The 18,845-nt window shown below is 36.8% G+C and overlaps 1 protein-coding gene across 1 annotated transcript in view; it reads right to left on the reverse strand.

Annotated features, from left to right (window-relative positions):
* Positions 1-18,845, reverse strand: part of LOC138696080 (GATA-binding factor A-like) — a 345,621-nt gene that overhangs the window by 101,083 nt on the left and 225,693 nt on the right. The window lies entirely within an intron of this gene.

Below are 18,845 nucleotides of genomic sequence, written 5' to 3' on the forward strand. Positions count from 1 at the left end.
CCAAACATTCTTCTGCTAAGAAAAACTATACAAAAGTCGTGGATTAAAGTCATTCAGCTACTAAACGATGCCCCTTGCACACAATAATATAATCATGCTCCCAGCTAAAAACCCCCAAAATGTGGACTTAAGTCGTTTTGCAAATTCAACATTCAATTACAATAGAAGGTATTGTCATCATTGTCATCTGTTTCTTAGATACGTTTCATTTTCCTTTGAATATTAAAAAGTATGAACATAGTCCTATATGCTTTTCATTTTGGATATTAAAAATTATGACAGAGGTTGTATATACGCGTCGGAGGCAACCAATGTTACATTATAATGAGTAACTTACTACCACTTCCACTCAGTCAGCGAAGATGGAAGAAGATATTGGAGATGTGAGGATCGACAGAATTCTAATGCAAGACGCACGGCTGGGACTGACTTAGATGACATCACTATACAGTATATAAAGGTGATACTGCAAAACATCGACATAATGCAGGTGTGGAAGGCGAAGTTAGGAAAGTTATGAATGATTTTAACCCTGCTGAAGTTTTTCAGGAAGAAGAAAATGATGAATTGATGACTAATCATGTTTATAATACAAACAGTATGTACATTCAACAACACACATAAAGTTAAATAAATTACATTTTCATCAAATTAATATGAAGAGTTCGCGGGAAAAACGATGAATGTCACATTTCTCTTAAAGATTAGATAATGATCTAATTGAGTCTATAACTGCAAGATGTAGTGCTGTTTCTATAGAAAATAAAGGGAAGGATTACTGTATTCTTGGTGATAATTCTCCTTTTTACCATTTTCATAAGAACAAAATTAAATTTCGTAGTGATCCATTGAATTAGATAATGACATCAACCTTAACAAAACCGTGACATTCATCGTTTTTCCCGCGAACTCTTCATATGTTTCATGTCATCTATTTTTTGCCATAGCGGAATAGTCAGTGGATGAAAACATAATGGACGAAGCATGAAAATAGACTAAATGGTCAATGGACAAACCTTAATGGACGAATCATGAAATGGACAAATGTGTCAGTGGACAAAAAAAAAGTGGACGAAACGTAGTGGACCAAAGGCCCTATAACGCTACATCGACATAAGGTGCAGTCCTCCTAACCCTCCTTCAATACAATCCCTATGCTTGGTGCTGCGGCACGTTCCAATTATAACATGCCATCTTTATTATAGAGAGACCTGCCGCCTAGTACGGTAGCGATCGTGTATTAAAATTAAGCTAACACAACATGAAATTTAAGTTGTTGTGTAACATATTGAAAAGGTTGCTTCGACAGTTCTGCAGTGCAGATGTTAAATATTGTGTATTGTCGATTTTAAACTCATTTTAAGAGCGGTATTCACCCGTTGCTTAGTTTTAATTCTGACTTTATTTTGAAATGTTCGTTTAATGTTTCGTGCGTTTGACTTTTAATTCTGACTTTATTTTGAAATGTTCGTTAATGTTTAATGCATTTGACTTTTAATATAAACTTCACATTACCCTTCCGGGTTCTTTGATATGTCTAAGCGACCGCAAAGCTCAATTTTACAATTTTTTAGCAATAAGTCGCATAGTGATTCTCGCGAAGTTAGTGAAAATTTCACATTGGCAAATGTTTATTCGTAGCCACAGCGTGGCGATGTTGTCGCGAACGTTCTTCTAGGAACTAGTTTCACATCCCCTGCGAAGACTCAGCTGATGATAATGATAATAATAATAATACACAAAATTTGAAATACCCAACATGTAAATTGAAAGCAATTTTAATAGATTCCCCCCCCCCCGGCCCTCTGGCAAAATTCTGCGTACGCCACTGTCTCCAAATAAAACATTTTTTCCTCTTATAAATCTAAAGCGTTCACTTCTTCTGGTTATGACTCCTTGACCTTTATAATACTCTTCAGTGAACTTCTTATCGAAATTGTTGTTCAAATCTTAAGTTCTTATTGCCATTCGGCTCGACTCGCAATATCGACTGCGCAACACACATCATGATATCTTGGATGAACCCTGTCCTGCTGCCGATACGCAATGTATGGTAAAGGTTGGTATTATTGTGATACGAGTAATGTTGTGATAGTTATTTTTAAGAATTTATTACAATTTTACTGAGCGAAAGGAAGATCGGTTTTTTGCGTGAACGTATTAAGGGGGAAGTTCGTGGACAAGTTTCTGCACAAAACCGGTCCTTCTCTCGCTCAGTAAAATTGTAATAAATTCTCAAAAATAATTATCACAATATTACTCGTATCACAGTATTACCAACTTTTACCCTACACAGCTCTGCTTCACCTGCTTATTTATATTGTCTACTAGGCTTCCTGTCGTATAAACCTGCGAACTTCCCTTTGTGGATCAGTGTTTTATCGAAATGAGTGAAGTGTAGAGCGCGGATTTACATACAAAATGCTTATTGCAAGAAAACTAACTTGTCATATGGAAAAACGGTTTTCTTCGGTTATCATGACAATAGTAATCACTTAACACATATTTGTTATTGCATATGATGGCATATTTTAAGCTTCATTTACATTGCATGCATATTTTCCTATTTTAGTATAAGAATTGCTTATTCTAGGCATATTCTAGTGTAGATATATTTTCTTTTGTAACACAAAAAAATTGCATATTAAGCAACTCTCCGAAGCTGAATGAATAAAGAACGATTTACGCCCCATGGATACGCGACATTATGCTTAGCTCATTTGTTTCAGTACTACGTGAGTCAGTCTATCTGAAACAATAACAAACTGGAAGCACGAAGTTCTCCACTGCAAGAGTCTTTGTCCTTAGTTCAAAATGATATTTATGCTTTGACCCCTACATCACACACAACTTCAAAAAACGATTCTGAAAAATTTCAATCAGTGCTTGCAAAGAATTCTGGATACTATTCTGTTTGTAAGATAGCAAATTTGTTTCGTGGGGAAGCAGCAGAATTGCAAGAGTATTGATACAAGAAGAACTACGGAGTTATCACATGCACTTTTGGCTTCTTGTGATGTGGAGAGATCATTCTCAATGTACAAAAATGTATCTTTTGTTAGGCATAGGGGCTTCACCTTGGAAAACATGATCATCGTTTCCTGAAATTCTCAGTTTCAATGTGGGTAAGTCCTCTGATTGAGGTTCTGGCTGCAATGTACATGGATTGGCAAATCGTGCTGACAAAGTGCTAAAAAAACCTTGAAAGAGAGCAGCAGCAGTTACAAGTTGTTTGTAGTTACGCTGCAAAAGCAGTTCACTGCCACGGTGCGCTCTGGCGGCTCATACAGGTGGTCGTGATATCTACTCCATGATTTCAATTTCAGAATGACGCGTGGTACAATAATTATAGTAATTTTTGACAGACTGCACCTAAACACACATAACAAAATTATATTATTTCCTAGCTTTGTAAATTAGGTCATTACTGGAAACACAAACTGAATATAACCTTTTCAAGATACACAAAAATAGCTGCAACATTTATTTATTATTACACTATTTGTTAATACTTCTTATTATATGTCTTATTTGAAACATAGAACGTGAGAATTTACAAGTCTTTATACATTAAAGAGTATTCCTCTATTCTTAGAAAGGCAATAGTCTCTATTCGCAAACAATCACAAATTCAAGAAAGTATTTTTTATATGTCACGGCAAATGAAATAAACTTACTTCTGAGCTCTTTCTGTACATTGAGAGCTTTTAAACTTCTTTCTTGTATTACACTCTGACTCAAGCACATACAGTAATTATATATGGAAGCAAAGAATGTATTTGGAAACTCTGACTAAGGCAGTTCGATTTCTGATTTCGCTAGAATCTAAGTGGTGTGCTGTTCTGTAGATTTATCAATTCAAGCTGTAAACTTTCGGGATCTTCTATCGGCTGTAAGCCAAAAGGATTTCAGAAAAATCTCGATTACTTGTCAATTGAGACTCTTTCTGCAAACTTACCAGTGAATTCTGCTGTAGATCTTGAAATAGGGTCTTATATTTGATAAGACGATTTTCTTATCACTCTTCAAGATAGTTTATAGTCAAGGAAAGTGAAGTTGTCTATGTTCTACATGATACTGCCACATTTCAAATTTATCCATAAATGCTCTTAGCTAGTCGATCATATGTTGTGCAATTCTGTAACTCGCACGCACAACATGCTAAGGGCATTTGATATCAGTCTCACCTTTTTGATATCCCATTTTTACCTTTAGCTATTCTAAAGCAGATTTGGACGGTATTTCTTTAATAAAACCTTCAGTGTGTTTATTTGTAATATAAAATGTCATGTGTAAGAAAGTGTAATAGAACATAATACAAGCTTTACCGTCCTTCTTAATAAAGAAACTCTTTCCCTTTCGACTCATCACTAAAGAGAAATGATCTAGGGATTATATTGGTTTTTCACTTAAACGACCGCCACTTACTGCAGACGAGAGCGAACTTGTGCCTTGGAAGAACCGCATACAGACACTACAGCTAGTACAGAGTCCGTTGTATCTGCACTGAGGTTGTGTTGACACTTTCAGAGCACGAGTTACCCACCTGTGGAAATGTACATCTATTATCTGGCAGTATATATCACTTGACGATATGTGTTAGAGGAATAACAATTCTTGTTTGTATACGTTTGAAATCTCATTAGTGACTGACCATCCTACCCCATTATCTCCTGGCTTAGTTGCCTCATAAGTGGTGAATTGTTGGTATCACTTGTGAAGTTTAGACCTGTCTTCGGACAGTTGACTAAACAACAACAATGTAAGTAAAAAATAGACATTTTATACTTAAATAATATAGGTAGTGAAATTCAAATTAACTGTTTAACTATCTTTTGTTGCAATGTACGAGATTTTTTTTTACAACTTTCAACAAATGGTGCTTGCATTGAGATTTGAAATGTCGATATCTTTTACTCCAGTTAAAAATACACATTTGCGAGGTGCTATTTTTCGAAATTTATATTGCGTATTATAGTGCAAATTTTAAGATTTTATTTGTACGCATATTTCAAGCTCTGTAAATGCATATAAATTCGGACTCTAGCGAAGTGAAAAACGGGTTCCTAGCTTATGTCGTTCTTATCCACAGGTCATAGCCTGGATGAGCCTTGGTTCAAAACCAGATAAAAATTACATTTTTCATTTCCTCATAATTTCCGGGACGGTTCCGTGGGTTCATTCAAGATCCTGTAGAACTGAATACCAGGTGAAATTGAGTAGCCATGGCTAAAATGGCATGCGCGTTTATCTGCTGATTTGGAGCTGCGCTGAATATGGATTCGGTTCCGCTTGGGCTCATTGTTTGACTTTTCCTTACTGCAAGATGAAAGCCGAGTAGCCTAATACTGTGGCGAATTCTCGGCCTCATCTCGCCGCATACCATCTCGCTATTAGAAATTCCATCGACGTTAAAATAACTTAGTAGTTGGTATTTAGCCCTTCTTACTTACTTACAAATGGCTTTTAAGAAACCCGCAGGTTCATTGCCGCCCTCACATAAGCCCGCCATTGGTCCCTATCCTGTGCAAGATTAATCCAGTCTCTATCATTATATCCTACATCCTTCAAATCCATTTTAATATCCTCCCACCTACGTCTCGGCTTCCCCAAAGGTCTTTTTCCCTCCGGCCACCCAACTAACACTCTATATGCATTTCTGGATTCGCCCATACGTGATACATACCCTGCCCATCTCAAACGTCTGGATTTAATGTTCCTAATTATGTTAGGTGAAGAATACAATGCGTGCAGTTCTGCGTTGTGTAACTTTCTCCATTCTCCTATACCTTCATCCCTCTTAGCCCCAAATATTTTCCTAAGAACTTTATTCTCAAACATCTTTAATCTCTGTTCCTCTCTCAAAGTGAAAGTCCAAGTTTCAAAACCATACAGAACAGCCGGTAATATAACTGCTTTATAAATTCTAACTTTCAGATTTTTTTGACAGCAGACTAGATGACAAAAGCTTCTCAACCGAATAATAACACGCATTTCCCATATTTATTCTGCGTTTAATTTCCTCCTGAGTGTAATTTATATTTGTTACTGTTGGTCCAAGTTATTTCAATATTTCCATCTCTTCGAAGGATACATCTCCAATTTTTATATTTCCATTTCGTAGAATATTCTGGTCACGAGACATAATCACATATTCCGTCTTTTCGGGATTTACTTCCAAACCTATCGCTTTACTTGCTTCCAGTAAATTTCCGTGTTTTCCCTAATCGTTTGTGGGTTTTCTCTTAACATATTCACGTCATCCGCATAGACAAGAAGCTCATGTAACCCGTTCATTTTCAAACCCTCTCTGTTATCCTGAACTTTCCTAATGGCATATTCTAGAGCAAAGTTAAAAAGTAAAGGTGACAGTGCATCTCCTTGCTTTAGCCCACAGTGAATTGGAAACGCATCTGACAGAAATTGACATATACGGACTCTGCTGTACGTTTCACTGAGACACGCTTTAATTAATCGAACTAGTTTCTTGGGAATAAGAAAATCAATAAGAATGTTATATAAAACTTCTCTCTTAACTGAGTCATATGCCTTTTTGAAATCTATGAATAACTGATGTACTGTACCCTTATACTCCCATTTTTCTCCACTATCTGTCGAATACAAAAAATCTGATCAATCGTCGATCTATTACGCCTAAAATCACACTGATGATCCCCAATAATTTAATCTATGTGCGGAGTTAATCTTCTCAAAAGAATATTGGACAAAATTTTGTACGACGTCAACAAAAGTGATATTCGTCGAAAGTTACTACAGGTAGTCTTGTCACCTTTCTTAAATATGGGTACTTTCCAGTAACATTTCAGTATTCACTTACGTTCATCGAACGATAATTGCGCCGCCATATTTGTTTATAAACAGATGAACATGTTTCCATGCTTTCAACTGTTTTCTGAATCATAAGCCGCAAAAATCATATTTCTATCTAATTTCTTTGCTGTGAAATAGTATTTCAAAGAGTGTATACATCAATTTGGGACACTCCGCATATTTTTATTAGATTCATTTCCTTTTATATTTCTGTGTTCATCTACTATTTACTATTTACTTTTTTTTTCTTCATTTTTTGTCCATTATATTCCCTTTTTTTATTTTTTGTCTTTTTTGCACTTATCTTTTCCATCCTTTACGTTTTCTTTTTTTCTCAAGTCGTTGGTTTTCATTCAATTTCTATCTTTGTATTTTTCATTCCTTCTTTTTTTCAGTTCTAGTACCCCTTACCACTGCCGCGTCTATGGTTCAAGTGCTTGCACGCTAGTCTTCCACCCAGTCGGCTTGAATTCGACCCCAGACTAGGTTCTAATGCAATTTGCGGCGGAGGAAGCACACGTTGCATAGGTTATTTCTCGGGGTATTTCCGTTTCTCGCTATCATTCACCAATTCTCTCCACCTTCCCCTTCCATTTCTTTTGCCTATCATTGCAACAATAAAAATAGGGGCTGGGGTAAAGAAGAATTATGGGTATTATGGGTTTCGATGCTGATCTAGTGCAATGGTCATGTCAACTTATGATTTTGAAGTTAATCGTTTCGCTGCGTGCTCTGCTTTGAAAGACAGCATTTAACTGTAAGACTACAGGCAGGGATGTAGAAAGAGTTCCTATAAGGAAGGGATTGTAGTTGTCAAGAAAATCACAAAGACACAAATAAGACAATTTATGCGATAAGTGCCTCAGATACCTTCATGTACAATAATAATCATCAGCAGTAAATAAATTGTAATGCATTTATATAACAACTTCATGCTCACTGAGACAGTTAAATGTCGATAGAGTGGAAGCTAACTCATTTTTGCGACGTGTTCTTGTTGCGAAAAGAAGAAAAACAAGAATATAGCTCATTTTTCTCCTATAAAATAATTGCCGATAACGAGAGTGTTGATGCAGCAATGCAGGCTTTTGCACAATCCCCAAAGACGTCAATGAGGCAATGTTCTCGTGAGATTGGTATCAGCAAATCCAGTATTCATCGAATTTTGCGAGCACAAAAATGGAAGCCTTACATTCAGAGACTTGTCCACGCACTAAATGAGGACGACCCAGAGATGGATAGGACAAAGAGGAAGTGCTACGTAGTTCCCACCTCGATCTCCGGATTTAAGCCTCCAGACTTCTACCTGTGGGGAGCTCTAAAGGACAATTTGGAACACTTTGTATATACAGAGAGTTTCCGGGCTAGTGTTACAAACTTTCAGGGATGATGGGGAAGGGCACATGTATCAATTTGAGATAAGGAACCCTGGTCCGGAAATGACTGAGTCGAAAGTTATAAGCAAAAATAGTTGTGTGGCAATGGAATTGTAATTTCGCATCACGTGACCTCCTTCCCTTACCCTTTGGAACAGTCGTGGAAATATGGCATGGGTCGCATATCTCCTACGTGGGTACTTGAAACAATCTGTGAGCTTGTCTACTGTTCCCTTTGGCTCATCCGTATTCGAAAATCATGTGTGCATATTCCGTTGTCGTGTACTCCTCCATTTCACTAGGACTGATTGACTGGACACTGCAACTTGTACACATACACTGCTGTCTACAGACATGCATATCAGGACCGACCATGTCCGTTACACATTACGCCAGCCCTGGCGAAAATGCGACTCACGAGCACATTGCGGCTCGCAATGATAGCTGTGCTTTTCATTTGCTTCCTACCTCCCACAACCCCCACCCTCTCACTCACTGGAGTCAAACTGCGTTCCATTTGTATTTGTCTCTGACCTGCGAGTGGCGTATCGTCGCAATATCTCTCTAGAAACCATGTACCTCTATAAAAACGAAAGTTTCAAGTAGGATGGGAGGACGCATTTTTTTTTTTTTTTTTTTTTTTTTTTTTTGCTGACAATATGATGAGAATATTAAATGTATGATTTGTTCACAATCATTACGAGGAAAACGGTTGTATAACATAAAACAGCATTATAAGTTACTACATGTTACTGATGAAACATTAAAAGGTTGTGTTATTATTATTATTATCATCATCATCATCATCATCATCATCATCATCATCATCATCATCATCATCTCTATACGTCGATCCTTTTTCAGCAGATGTACGAATAATGCGGTTAGATCTTCAATTTAAACTCACAGATTTACAATGTGACGTTAAATGAAAGCTAGATGTAAGGACTTGACAAATGTTGAATTTTTCAAATCTTTGCCAAAAAATAAATATCCGAACATTCGTCCTTTCGCTTGCTCTTTTGAAGCTATGTTCGCTACAACTTACGTTTGTGAAGAATTATTTTCAACAATGAAAATAGTAAAAACCAAATTTAGATCACGACTGACAGACAAATACCTTCGTGATCAACTACGACTGGCAGTAAGTGACATAATTCCTGATTTTGCAACTGTCGCAGAGACATTCTGAAGACAATTAATTTTAGGTTGTGATAATGTGTCCTATGTTTTCTTGTTCATTTCTTTCTTCGTCACACGTACTAAACATTAGTTTGTAGCCTTGTATTGTATAAAATTTTATTTAAGCGCTTGACGTAAGGAAAATGAAAACCGTTAATAAGTCAGACAGTTGCTTCACTTCCTCTTCGAGTGTCCGCCTCCCTCCATTGGCGCTATGCACGTTGCAGGTTACATAGTGGCTCGGCACACGATTGCATTTTCGCCACGGCTGCGTTACGCCATTTGCATTGTTTTAGTGTAGTTTCCTGACCCCACACCTCAGACAGCGCACTGAATGGAATACTGTAAGTGGACAACGTAAACTACGTCAAATGAATACAGTATGTGTAAGATGTACAGATAAATACACATAAATAAGGTGTACAGAGGAATAAAATTATTCCATTTCCACACAACTATTTTTGCTTGTAACTTTCGACTCGGTCATTTTCGGACAAAGGTTCCTGTCTCAAATCGAAGTATGTGCCATTCATCATCATCCCTGAAAGTTTGTAACACCAGGAACGAAACTAAATAACAAAAAATGGATACACAAAAATAAAGAAGACAGTAAAGAATTTATAAAGATTAAAACAGCAACAGTAAGGAATACAAATAAATGAAAATAAGATGAAAAGAAATGAGAAGGAAATAAATAATTACTGAAAAGGAAGTAGTAATTTAAAGAGAAATAGAAAAGGATGAATTCATTGAAAGTATAAAGTAGTTGAAAGCTATTATGGAACAAAAATCGAGTTTAAAATAAGGGAAAACATATTTTGAGAAAATAAGGAAGAACAAGGTCATAGAATAGAGCGAGCAAAAGAAGTAACTAAATTAAGACAAGAAAAGGAGAAAAATAAAAGGCAAGAAGATGAGAAGGGGAGAAAGGAAGGAAGATCGAGTGTGGCAGATGGAGTTACGTCACTCACGCATGCGCCGGTCGCCCGAGATGGCAGAACACAGAAACCCTTTCTCCGCGCTGCTACGTGCCGCCCTGCTTCTAATGGACCGGCCTACTCAAATTTGTAATATTTCTTCCCCTGCTCGACGCTGATAATGCTCTCATTTCTGTCTCCCACCCTTTTAAGAAGCTAGACACTAGCTCAGGTACTGCGGAGAAAATAAACAGAAACTATTTACAAATTAGCCTATAGATTTAAGAGAAAATATATTAGGCTATATTCCGACTGTTTTCGCAATGATTCAAGCTCTTGTCTCCAGTGTGTATTCTTATTGTACTTTTGTGGCCACTGTTATATCTCATTCAGGTGTTGGCGACAAATAAAGGGATCGTCTTTGGCTATTTCTTCTAAAGAATGCATTAGGTTGAAGCATAAGTTTGTAGCGCTTTTATTCTTCATTAAAACACGGAGTCGTTAAGAGATTGTTTATCCTTTGTCATTTCTAATTTGTTATTTGGAGTGTTGTGGTTGTAAATGCGACTTAAATTTTGCGGATTCGAAGAAAGTTTGTGCTATTTGTGGGCTAAAGAACATGGAGTGTCAAGTGTAAAAAAAAAAACACTTCCGACTTATTCGTCTGTTTCAGTTTAATAGACAAACAAAGGCAGCGGAGGAGGCTCGAAACATTTGTGCCGTATACAGGTGGAATGCCATCGGAGAAAACAGCGCAAGAAAATTGCTCCGCCGTTTCAACCCCGTACAAAATTTAGTGTTCATCCACAGATAGTGATGTTATGCATCTGATGGGATAAAGATGGTGTATACTACGAATTGCTTCCCAGGAATGTAACCATAACTATTGACATTTATTTCCGACAACTCAGACGCCTTCCTGCCGCAATTGAAGAAAAACGACCGGGTTTCTGCAATTCACGATTCAGCTAAAGAACGTAATGTACAGTAGTGGCAAAGAAAACCGGACCGACGGAATAATCAAAGTCCCCGAAATGAGCCACTGCGCATGCCACGCCCGCATTCACAAGATAGCGAGTAATCTATTGAAATTTTTGTAGTTTCAACTGCTCACGTAGCCCATTTCGAAAGCCATTAGAAAATAAGCTGGTAAAATTCATGTTCTGGGAATAATAAGTTAATTAAGTAGTAAAATATCGCTGCAATCGAAAAGTATTGGGAATAAACTTGAATAAGTAAAAAAAAAGTTTCCTTCCCAGGCAGAATTCGAACCACGAAAGTCTTAGTTACCAGTCTATCGTGCTCTGGAGTGAACAAGGCTCTGAAATCAGCTACAAGAGCTGGTCCGATTTTTTTGCCACTACTGTACACTGATTTTGTCTTCTTGTATGAAGCGGCACTCGTGCTCTGAGGCTACGCTCGGGACTGGGTTCTAATCCTGGGTGGCCTGACTACTTGATTAAGGTTGTACTCGAGATTATCTCCAATTATACGGTAATTCTATTTTGAATTATGTATATAGGACTCAATGTGCCAAAATACTGTCTCGCTATCGCCAATCTCTGGATAACCTAACAAAAATTGCCGCTACTGTGCACCAATGAAAGAAGCCTCTTGTGATTTCCTGAGTTTCGAAGTGTTCCTGTCTTGTCATGTGAGTTCAGAAAGTAAAAATTTGCATTAGTAATATTACGGTATCGCTTCTTTGAATAAAGAGGGTCTTTTTACAATTGGTGTACAGTAGTGGCAAAAAAAACGGACAAACCCTTGTAGCTGATTTCAGAGACTTGTTCACTCCAGAGCACGATAGACTGGTAACTAAGACTTTCGTGGTTCAAATCCTGCCTGGGAAGGAAACTTTATTTGTTCCTTATTCAAATTTATTCCCAGTACTTTTCGATTGCTGGTAAAATTCATGTTCTGGGAATAATAAGTTAATTATGTACCGGTAGTGAAATATCGCTGCACTCGAAAAGTGTTGGGAATAAATTTGAATTAGGAACAAAAAAAACGTTTCCTTCTCAGGCAGGATTCGAACCACGAAAGTCTTAATTACCAGTCTATCGTGCTCTGGAGCGAGCAAAGCTCTGAAATCAGCTACAAGGGTCGGTCCGGTTTTTTTGCCACTACTGTACATAAGCTTATAACTATGCCTGAAATAAAGGAGACGTAGGTGGTATGACAGCGAGCCTCAATATCTGAGGCGACTTTCAGCAGAGAAGTCTATGCGATGAATGATACCAGCTGGTGGTCCCAATTGCGTGGCCTCCAAATTCACCGGACTTGACCACACTCGTTAATTTTGTTTGATATTCCTGAAAAACATTGCATTGTCGACGGTACAGGAGTCGTGGACGATTGATTTGAAAGGGTGATAGAATCCTTAACATGACTTCCTCCAGAGACAAGAAAAGCTGGGAGGCATTTGTCTTGGATAACGATACTGATTGAAGGTAAACATTCTCAACTATTTCTCTTATTTACCAGGACAGGAGATGTAATAAGGAAGATGTTTATTGCACTCATGACACTAACTTTATTCTTCCGCATAGGAATGACATAATTTCCGTCGTTGTTACATGAATTTATCACAAAGGAAGTGGCAAGATATAAATGTTAATAGTACCGAAGGATGAGTGTAGTATTCAATCTTCCTTATATAGGCCTAGTTGTTCGAGTCCATGCTTATCTTTATCATTTCCATGTTGTGATGTGATTTTCCTTCTATATCGACCGTTTTAAACTATAATCAATGACGTAAATTTAAATTTCTTTGGAAGGAAAATATGCGGAGAATTTTTCGTCGTCTTTAAAAAACTATTGTTCTCGGCCGGAAATAAATAAACGAAAATCAAGCGAGTTGGCTCTGACGGTACTGTTTCAGAGTCGCATTCGGAAGGTCCGGGGTTCAAATCCCGTGGCCGGCCAATATTACTGGAATTTTTCATGGTTTCCCGCAGTCACAAAGGCAAATTCCGGATACTTACTTACTTACTTACTGGCTTTTAAGGAACCCGGAGGTTCATTACCGCCCTCACATAAGCCCGCCATTGGTTCCTATCCTGAGCAAGATTAATCTATTCTCTATCATCATATCCCACCTCCCCCAAATCCATTTTAATATTATCCTCCCACCTACGTCTCGGCCTCCCCAAAGGTCTTTTTCCCTCCAGCCTCCCAACTAACATTTTATATGCATTTCTGGATTCGCCCATACGTGCTACATGCCCTGCCCATCTCAAACGTCTGGATTTAATGTTCCTAATTATATCAGGTGAAGAATACAGTTGTGTTCTGTGTTGTGTAACTTTCTCCATTCTCCTGTATCTTCATCCCTCTTAGCCCCAAATATTTTCTAAGCACCTTATTCTCAAACACACTTAACCTATGTTCCTCTCTCAAAGTGAGAGTCCAAGTTTCACAACCATACAGAAGAACCGGTAACATAACTGTTTTATAAATTCTAACTTTCAGATTTTTTGACAGCAGACTGGACGATAAAATTTCTCAACCGAATAATGACAGGCATTTCCCATATTTATTCTGTGCTTAATTTCCTCCCGAGTATCATTTATATTTGTTACTGTTGGTCCAAGATATTTGAACTTCTCCACCTCTTCAAAAGATAAATTTCCAATTTTTATATTTCCATTTCGTACAATATTCTCGTCACGAGACATAATCATATACTTAGTCTTTTCGGGATTTACTTTCAAACCTATCCGGATTGGAAATTTAAATATACCATGATTCATCATCACCTCAGTCACCATTATCATAATCATTAACCAAAATCTAAATCAATTACATGAACACAAACCATCTATAAGACACGACAATAGAAATAGACTCTCTACTATAGTACAAACAGCTTACTGATAGGCCTATACGCAAACAACCTACACACGCGATGTGATCACAGATGGTAAAGAGTGTATAAATAAAATTCACAAAAAATAGTTATTTAAGCAAAAAGTAGATAATCTTGATGATTATGGCATGAGTGAATAATGTTTGTTGCACGAACGATAGTGAGTGCAACAATTTTAAATTTTCACAGGTGTAAAAATCGAAATTTATAAAATTCTGTAGCTTACGAATGTGAAACATGGACAATCAGCAAATGCGTTGTCTATAAAATCACAGAGCGGAATTGAAATTTATGAAACTTACCGATGGTTAAAAAAAATGGGTTCGAAAACCATATAGGGCTTTATGGAACAATTTAAAATAGAGCCCATACCAGAGTGCATTGGTAAATTGAGAGAAATTGAAAGAACTTATCAACAAAATTGATGATAGAAGAATTCCAAAGGAAATCCTGCAGTACCTGCTTTAGAAGTATGTCCGGCTGAGAGATGGAATGGGACCAATACATTTTTGGAAGACAAGGATGGTGATGAATTCAATAGAGACTTTTCCAATGTCCTCAGAATGTACAGGACGAAGCTGACTAGAAGACAGCTATTATTTTTGACGTAAACCTCTCTCATAACATGCTGTAGATCAGTCACAGAGGCAATTTTTAATTAGCATGTGTGTTAATCCTGTTATTAATTACGTCACTGCATGCAGGTGCCATCCACCAGTACTCTGTTCTAATTGACAATGCTTTCAGAATGATGGAGCCGTAACAAGCAGAGCTATTCAAGTGTGTTATACTTGCGGGACCCTCCCAACCTGACACGCTGCTTATCTTCCTCCTTGTACCACGGGGCTACCGTCCTCGTTAACTCCTGAACAGTAGGCACCATGTCATAACTACCCGGGGGAAGTGTAGAATATACTCTATATATATATATATATATATTTTTTAATTATTGGTCACCGTAGTATAACAATGCACCATGTAGTGCATAAATTCGTAGCGTTTTTGTTTCGCGTGGTTGGTACTCCGATTGCTATGGGTTTATTTATCGATTGTCATTTTTTATTTGAAGTTCAATCACAGTCTACTATATACAGTCGCGAAGCTCAATATGTAGTAAAAATGCAAACATGGGTAGTTGCCCACCACTAGGATCGCTACTATCGCCTCATCATCGCAGATCTCTCTCCTAGCAGCCGACAAAATATGTTACACTTTCGTTGTCATGTTCTTTTGGAAAAATTAACACCTTCCTTCCATTATTGAAATATTAAATGCATAAAGTTAATTTATTATTTTAATGAAGTATATTAAATTCCACCATAAACTCGAAGATACCTGCAAGAAATAAGTTAATATAATTTTTGTTTGTGCAAAACGAACTGAAATTTACTATAATAGCTTTACTCATTCAAGACTATAGCGATAATTAACTATGAAAGCAATAAATATTAATTTGCATTTCCCTTTACAACAATAATAATGGAAATATGAATTAATGGAGTAACTTACGTGTACCGGTACTTGTAGTGTAGGCTTACGTAGTTAACAAAGTGGGATGAGGTTAAGCAGTAATAATCACACCAGAATTGGAAATAAAACGTGATCAATAAATTTTATTGTAACAGACTCTTTCTACGTCTCTAGTAAAGCAACAAATAAAAATAACAACAAAATTAACGGCTATAATTAAAAAACATATCCTTTGAAGAAAAAAGTAGGCCTAAGCAATAATAATCCCACCAGAATTGAAAATAAAACGTGATCAATAAATTTCATTAAATCAAACTTAATTTTTCTACGTCTTTAGTAAAATAATACATAAAAATAATAACAAAATTAATAGCTACAATTAAAAATATATCCTCTGAAAAAAGTAGACCTAACCTTTATTTCTCTGGAAATTTAGCAGCCTAAGTGACAGAACTTTAACCGGTATCTAATGTCCTTTCGGTTAGACTGAAACATTTCATTGTGAAATTTAAGGATGTAATGTATTCTAACAGCCACAAAGAATTTCAAATTAACAGTTTTGTTTCTGCACAGCATTCTTGTGGAAACCCAGGAACCTTTCTGAATCTTTCGGAAACCGGAAAAAGGATGACTCTGGCCTCTTTCTCTTACTGTTGCTACAATTTATAGCACTACAAACGTCTCCTCCTTGTCCCATATTATTATTCAAATTATTATATTTTAGCCATTAACATTTTCATTATAACCAATAACGAACATTTCACAAGCATCAATGTGAAATACGCAACGAGCTAGCACTCGATAGAAATACGACACAGTCCAAAGTCGACCATGGACAGTCTATTGTTTCTAGTTGCTAACCGCTTGGAGCGCTTTATCACGAGATTTGCAAAAAAACACCTCAAGCTTCGCGACTGTATATAGTAGACTGTGGTTCAATTGTTGTGCTAGAATTTACATATTGAAGTTTTCACTTTTGCTGATAGTGAGTGGAGCCTTGGACTGTAGAAAATTGAGTGTCAAGTGGAAGAAATGGAAAATTTCCGACATATTCTTATTTTAAATTCAGTAGAGGGGCGAAAGCAGCGGAGGCGACCAGAAACATTTGCGTCGTGTATGGGGACAATGCTATCGGACAGAGCACGGCAAGAAAATGATTTTCTTGTTTGAAGGTGAGTCGTTTTGACATTAGTGACACTCCACGACGTTCAGGAAGACCTTCGGAGTTTGGTGAAGAACGTTTAAACACATTAAACCACAATGATCCACGTCAGTGTATCCGAGAACTGGCAAATGTGATTAACTGTGACCATTCCACCATCGTGCGACATTTATTGTTTCCAACTGAAGACGTCTTGCACACGCAATCCAAGAAAAAACGACCAACAAGACTGCGTGAAATGATGCTACTCCACAATAACGGCTGTCCGCGCTCTGCTAACCTGGCACAAAATGCTATCCAGAAGTTAGGTTGGGAAGTTACCTTATTCACCTGAACTTGCACCCTCAGATTTTCACCTTTTCCGCTCTCTATCGAACAACCTTCAAGGAACTTCCTTTCCGGATGAAAATGCGCTCCGAACATGGCTTGACGACTTCTTTAACTCAAAACCACGTGATTTCTACAGGCGTGGAATCAAAAAACTACTGCAGCGTTGGCAGACTGTTGTAAATAGTGAGGCAGAATATATTGTTGATGATTAACTTCTCTCTTATGTGTATCTGATGTGTTTAATAAACTTATGAGAAATCGCTACGGAATTATGCACCAACCTAATAATAATAATAATAATAATAATAATAATAATAATAATAATAATAATAATAATAATAATAATATCTAAATGTAGCCTTATGCACCATTATCAGACTGACAGACAGACTACAGCGTGTTCATAATGCATGTGTTCGATTTAATTACAACGTCCATAGATCTGATCGTAACACACCTTCACTAAATATGCTGTCCTGGGTCGTTTCAAAGAGCGAAGAACTATTCACTCTCTCACATTATTCTTCAATATTCTTCAGAATTCTAACCCTAGATATTTAGCTTCTCGTTTTCAACATTTGTCCTCATATCACGAAATATATACTCGCTCACAACACCATATCACACTCTTCATCCCTAAACACAGAACATCCTTCTACTCTTCATTTTTCACCGTTTCTGCAGCTCATCTCTGGAACTCTCTACCACAAATTGTCATATGCTGTCAAACATTATCTAGTTTCAAACATAAACTAAAATTTCACTTTTTAAATTCAGATTCCTTTCAATTATAAGCCATTTTCTCTGCGATAGCTTTGTAAATATATATATATATATATATATATATATATATGTATTTCTTTTCCTTCCTTTCCTCTTTTTTGTTCTCTTGCTCACCGGATGAATTTATTATTATACTCTTTTTATTGTGGATTTTATTTAGTAAATGTCAAAATCGTTGCAAATGAGTTAAAAAAAGAGTCTCTCCCTCTGGCTAAATTCACTAAGAAAAATAATGTCCCATTGTAATTTTATTAAGACTTAACCTTCTCCCATAGATGTGCGAAACTTAGAAATATTACCTTCTTAGTCGCACAAGAAAACTCCGTTTCCTACTATTTGTCTCTTTGACACTTAAGCCATTTTTACGTCTAGTCTTCAATTGTTACCTGTTTATTTATTTGCCATCTAATTTTATTTCGTTAATTTCGTTTTGATAAATTAATTTAAACTTCTTAAATGTATAGTTTCTAGATAATTTTTCGGTAAGTTTAATTACTATCATCACCAAGACAGTTTTTACATTTTTCATCTCGGATTACATCTTAATGTCGTTTAAAACTTACTTTTCTTTAAAACTGTGTGGATTTTGCACGTCATGGATTGCGCATTATCTACATGTTTACTTGCTAAAACCATAACATTCCATTCAGAATTTAACATGTATTTTCTTCCCCTCTCTCTCGAGGTCATTGCTATTTAGCTAGAAAACCTGACTCGTTCCATGTACAACAATAGGCTATATGCAACGCACCTGTCTTTCTGACGTTCTTGCTGGAGCGATTAAATAACACGCGTGTCGATTCAAGTACTTGCCATGCATATTAACCCGCACTTCTTTGAAATGACGCTGAAATGTTTCATTTGATACCTTTTAGTCCGTAATGATTTTTAACCGAATAAATTCCTTTGATTTTCTCACATTA

The sequence above is a fragment of the Periplaneta americana genome, chromosome 3, assembly GCF_040183065.1.
Source record: "Periplaneta americana isolate PAMFEO1 chromosome 3, P.americana_PAMFEO1_priV1, whole genome shotgun sequence".
Taxonomy (NCBI): Eukaryota; Metazoa; Arthropoda; class Insecta; order Blattodea; family Blattidae; genus Periplaneta; species Periplaneta americana.